General features: G+C 43.5%; 1 pseudogene; it reads left to right on the forward strand.

Moving 5' to 3' along the window:
- The first annotated feature begins 5139 nt into the window (after positions 1-5139).
- Positions 5140-5239, forward strand: LOC130468280 (uncharacterized; annotated as a pseudogene).
- Positions 5240-5876: the final 637 nt, after the last annotated feature.

Genomic DNA, 5876 nt, shown 5'->3' on the forward strand with positions numbered 1-5876 from the left:
ACACTTTTCTTTCCTTCAACACGAGCCCGGTCGGGCGGCACTCGCCCGCCGGGCTATTTCCAAACTTGCTCTTACGATGTTACCTAATGTTTCACACTCGGGAGCTAACACCTACACATCATCAAATACCCAAAACAGTGAAAATACCCTCTCCTCACCTCTCTAATGTAAAGTATAAACTACAAAACACATAAAATAAAACTATACTATCGAAAGCAATAAAATACGGGTTGCCTCCCGCAAAGCACTGGTTTATTTCTAGGTCCCGCTCGACCTCGTTACCTCGAATATTCAGTTTATGGGGCGGAGGGATTGAGGTGATGGACCTCAACCACTCCTACAGTAGCCCCATCATGGTACAACTTCAGACGTTGCCCGTTGACTTTGAATCGCTCACCATTATCGTTCTCTACTTCTACTGACCCAAACTTGCTTACCATAGTCACGATGAACGGTCCAGACCACCTAGACTTAAGTTTTCCAGGAAATAACTTAAGCCTAGAGTTGAATAGTAGAACCTTGTCGCCCACTGCGAACTCTCTATGCAGAATGTGATTGTCGTGCCACCGCTTAGTCTTTTCCTTATAAATCCGGGCACTACCATAAGCTTGTAGTCGGAATTCATCCAGCTCACCCAATTGAAGTAACCTCTTCTCACCGGCCAACTTTGCATCCATGTTGAGCTGTTTGATTGCCCAATAAGCCTTGTACTCCATTTCTACTGGTAAGTGATACGCCTTGCCATACACCAACCGATACGGGGAGGTACCAATAGGTGTCTTAAAGGCGGTTCTGTATGCCCATAGAGTATCATCCAGCTTATCGCTCCAATCCCTCATGGACTTCGCCGCCACTTTCTCAAGGATAGATTTGATCTCCCGGTTAGAGACCTCAACTTGCCCACTCGTCTGAGGGTGGTAGGCTAGTCCAGTGCGGTGATAAACCCCATACTTGCGCAGGAGCGCATCCAAATGCTTCTCATGGAAGTGTGACCCTCCATCACTAATCAAAGCTCGCGGAACCCCAAATCTAGGAAAAATGACTTTCTTGAACAGAGAAATGACCGTCTTAGCATCATTAGTAGGTGAGGCAACGACTTCCACCCACTTCGACACATAATCTACAGCAACAAGGATATACAGATTACCCTTGGAAGATGGAAATGGTCCCATGTAGTCAATTCCCCACACATCATAAACCTCAACCTCAAGAATTCTGTTCTGTGGCATCTCATACCTCCTCGAAATAGTGTCGGCCCTCTGGCACGCATCACAAGCCATAATGAAAGCCTGTGCATCCTTGAACATAGTAGGCCAGTAAAAACCACACTGTGACAACTTAGCATTAGTCTTTGACGGTCCATGGTGACCACCATAAGGCGAAGAATGACACCTACTGATAATACCTTGGACTTCCCATTCTGGAACACAACGCTTGTACAACCCTTCAGCAGTCTCACGAAACAAATAAGGGTCATCCCAAAAGTAGAACCGAACATCATGTAGGAACTTCTTCTTCTGTTGATATGTAAGATCGGCCGGAAGAATACCCCCTACAATGTAGTTAGCAAAATCTGCGAACCATGGTGACTGACTGGCAAGTGCAAGTAAGTGATCATCCGGAAATGAATCATCGATCGGTGTAGACACTTTACCATCATCATACCTCAATGTAGACAGGTGATCTGCAACCAGATTCCCAGCCCCTTATTTATCGCGAATCTCCAGATCAAACTCCTGTAGCAGTAGTATCCATCGAATAAGCCTAGGCTTGGCCTCCTTCTTTGAGAGAAGATACTTAAGAGCTGCATGGTCAGTATAGACTATCACCTTGGACCCAATCAGATAAGTGCGAAATTTATCCAAGGCATAGACTATGGCTAGAAGCTCCTTCTCAGTAGTAGCATAATTAACATGAGCTTCATCTAAGGTCTTACTTGCATAGTAGATGGCATGCAAGACCTTTTCCTTTCTCTGACCCAAAACTGCCCCTACTGCATAATCACTTGCATCACACATTATCTCGAACGGAAGATCCCATTCGGGAGAACGAATGATGGGAGCCGAAATCAGTGCCTGTTTAATCCTGTCAAAAGCCTCAAGACAAGCATCATTAAACACAAACGGGGCATCCTTGAGGAGGAGCTGGGTTAGTGGTTTAACAATTTTAGAAAAGTCCTTGATAAAGCGGCGATAAAACCCCGCATGACCAAGAAAAATTCTAACACCCTTCACATTAACTGGAGGGGGCAATTGTTCAATCACTTGGATCTTAGCTCGATCCACCTGAATGCCCTTATCAGATATTAAATGCCCCAAGACCACCCCTTCAATAACCATGAAATGACACTTTTCCCAGTTCAGGACTAGATTACACTCTTCACATCTTTTCAATACTTTAGTCAGATTTAGCAAACAAGAATCAAAAGAAGTACCATAGACACTAAAATCATCCATAAACAATTCCATGATAGACTCAATAAACTCAGAAAAGATGCTCATCATGCAACGTTGGAAAGTAGCAGGTGCATTACACAGACCAAAGGGCATCCTACGATATGCAAAGGTACCATAGGGACAAGTGAAGGTGGTCTTTTCCTGGTCGTCTGGATGTATGAGAATTTGAAAGAAACCAGAATAACCATCCAGATAACAGAAAAACTTGTGACAGGCTAGCCTTTCTAACATTTGATCAATAAAGGGAAGGGAAAAGTGGTCTTTCTTAGTAGCCACATTTAGGCGCCTATAATCAATGTACATGCGCCAACCTGTGACTACCCTAGTTGGTATCAACTCATTTTTCTCATTTCTAACCACAGTTGTCCCCCCTTCTTAGGAACTACCTGAACAGGACTCACCCACTTAGAATTAGACACAGCATAGACAATACCCGCATCAAGCAATTTCATAACTTCATCTTTTACAACATCTTGCATGACAGGGTTCCAACGACGCTGGGGTTGAATACATGGTTTATGATTTTCATCTAGATGTATCCTATGCATGCAAAAGTAAGGGGTAATACCCTTTAAATCATCAATACTGTACCCAATGGCCTTTTTGTGCTTTTTCAACACAGTAAGAAGTTGGGACAACTGATCTGCATCAAGTGCAGTACTGACGATTACAGGGCAAAGTTGTTCATCATCTAAAAATGCATATTTAAGGTTAGCAGGAAGAGGCTTAAGTTCGGGTTTCTTTACCTCTTTAACAGGACAAACCGGCCGAACTAACCTCTTCAATTTGGTGCTCTCTGGTTCAGACCCTTCACCATCAAGAGCCAACTCTAGAGCATCCACTTCAGCACTCCAAGAACTGCTATCACCTGCAGAAGATTCACAACAAAGCACTGCCTCCAAAGGGTCTCTTTCGAGAACTTGGGAGACGTTATCACGCATAATAAAATCAACCACATCAATTCGATAGCATTGTTCTTCCTCTAGCATGGGACTCTTTAAGGCACTATTCAGATTAAAAGTCACCTTATCATCCCTAACAGACAAAGTCAATTTCCCACTTTTAACATCAATGACCGTCCCCGCCGTGTGAAGGAAGGGTCTACCTAAGATAATGGGAATTTGAGAATCCTCTTGCATGTCTAGTACCACAAAGTCTACAGGTATATAGAATTTACCTACTCTAACAGGGACGTCCTCTAAAACACCTAAGGGGTATTTGACAGAACGGTCGGCCATTTGCAGAGTGATATTAGTAACCTTAAGCTCACCCATATTCAGTTTAGTACAGACAGACAAGGGCATAACAGACACACTAGCACCTAAATCACATAAAGCTTTATCAATAAACACAGTGCCAATGTTACATGGGATGGAAAAACTCCCGGGGTCTTTAAGTTTAGGTGGAGATTTGTTTTGCAAATAAGCACTACATTCCTCAGTAAAAGCTACAGTCTCTACCTCACAGAAAGCACGTTTCCTGGTTAAAATATCTTTCATGAATTTAGCATATGCAGGAACTCGTAAAATCAATTCAGTAAAAGGAACCGTTACCTGCAAGTTTTTGACCACTTCCAAGAATTTGCCAAACTGCTTGTCTAGCTTATTCTTGAGTTGACGGTTTGGGAAGGGGAGTACAATAGGGGGTACTTGAATATCTGTCCCCTTCTTGACCTCAGTTGTAGCCTCATTCTCATTGACTACCTTTTCAGCTTCCTTACCATCCATGACTATCTCTGGGACTTCCTCACTAACCAGACCACTAGCAGACACCCCAGAATCAACCTCAACGGGCATAAAAGGACCATCATAACCCCTACCACTCCTCAATGTAATAGAATTTGCAGTTTCCCTATTTACAGGCTGTGAAGGGAGTTGGCCAGGGGACCGCCCTGCAATAGTAGTAGCCATCTGTGACAACTGTGTATCAATGATCTTGTTGTGAGCAGTAAGAGCATCGATTTTCGCATCCTTTTTATTTAGAGATTTTTGCATTTGTAGCATCATATTTCTCATCTCTACTAGCATAGGGTCGGACTGTGTGGCTTGAGGTTGTGGGGGTGGAGGTGATGTGTGTTGTCTAGGGAACCCAGGTGGTCCACCAGACTATTGGTTGTAGTTGTTCCGTGGTTGGTAGGATTGTTGTTATGGGGGTTGGTATGGTTGTGGTGGTGGATGTTGGACTTGGTGAGGGTTCTGGATATTGTTGCTCCTGTAGGATAGTAGAGGGTTGTTTTTGTAGCCCTCATTGTAAGAGTTGGAGAATGGGTTATTTTGTTTGTAGGATTGGAATGCGTTACATTGTTCAATAGAGCTCCTACATTCTTGTGCATAATGACCAGACATTCCACAACTTTCACAAACAGTAGCAGGTTGGGCACTCATTGCAGCTACACTAACAGGTTGGGCAGATTGAGCATTTGCTGCTTGCATATTATCAAACTTATAAAGCAGTCAATTGGGTAGTTAATTGTTCTATAGAATTCAAATCATGCTTACCACCCTTGTTAGATAGACCTCTAGGATTCCCATACTGGGCATTATGAATGGATATCTCCTCAATCACTTCCATAGCTCTAGGCACCTCAAGTTGCATGAATCTCCCACTGGCAGCTGAATCCAAAAGACATCTAGACTCATTACCCAGACCATTATAAAACTGCTGAATCAAGAACCAATCATCCAAACCATGGTGCGGGCACTCTCTCTGCATGTCCTTGAATCTCTCCCAGACCTCGAACAAACTCTCATCTGCTTGTTGAGAAATAGAAATTCTCTGACCCCTCAGACGAGTTGTTTTCTTAGGTGGAAAATATTTAACATAGAATGCAAGGGCCAAGGACTCCCAATTAGTGATTTTCATAGCCGCCCGATTCAACCCATTAATCCACAACTTAGCTTTCCCACTCAGAGAGAACGGGAAAAGTATCTCCACAGTCTGCTCCGGAGTCAATCCCTTTTGCTTAATGGTGGAACAGTATTGGATGAAGGACTGAATGTGAAGATTCAGATCTTCACCTGGTTTCCCACCGTACTGGCGTCTCTCAATCATGTTAATCAATGCAGGCTAAATCTTGAAGGTCTCAGCTGCAATAGAAGGCATGATTGCCTTTGGTAGCATAGACAGACTTGGCTTAGAATAGTCTGTAAGCCGTGGGGTAGGAGGCGGTGGTGGTGTTTCGTCACCCATCTCTATCTCTGAAACCGAATCTGTATCTGAAGGAAAAAGATCGCCAATATTATGATCAGAATCAGAGTAATTCCCACACTGTGCAATGAAAGTTCTTCGTCTACGAAAGGTTCTTTCGGGCACAGGATCGAATAGAGAAAGATTAGTAGTACCTACGGTCCTGGGCATAGACAAAGAAACTACAAAAACAATGTGAGATCCGGTCTCAAGGAACGTGGATTCCTTGAGTAG

The sequence above is a fragment of the Spinacia oleracea genome, chromosome 2 (genome assembly GCF_020520425.1).
Source record: "Spinacia oleracea cultivar Varoflay chromosome 2, BTI_SOV_V1, whole genome shotgun sequence".
Taxonomy (NCBI): Eukaryota; Viridiplantae; Streptophyta; class Magnoliopsida; order Caryophyllales; family Amaranthaceae; genus Spinacia; species Spinacia oleracea.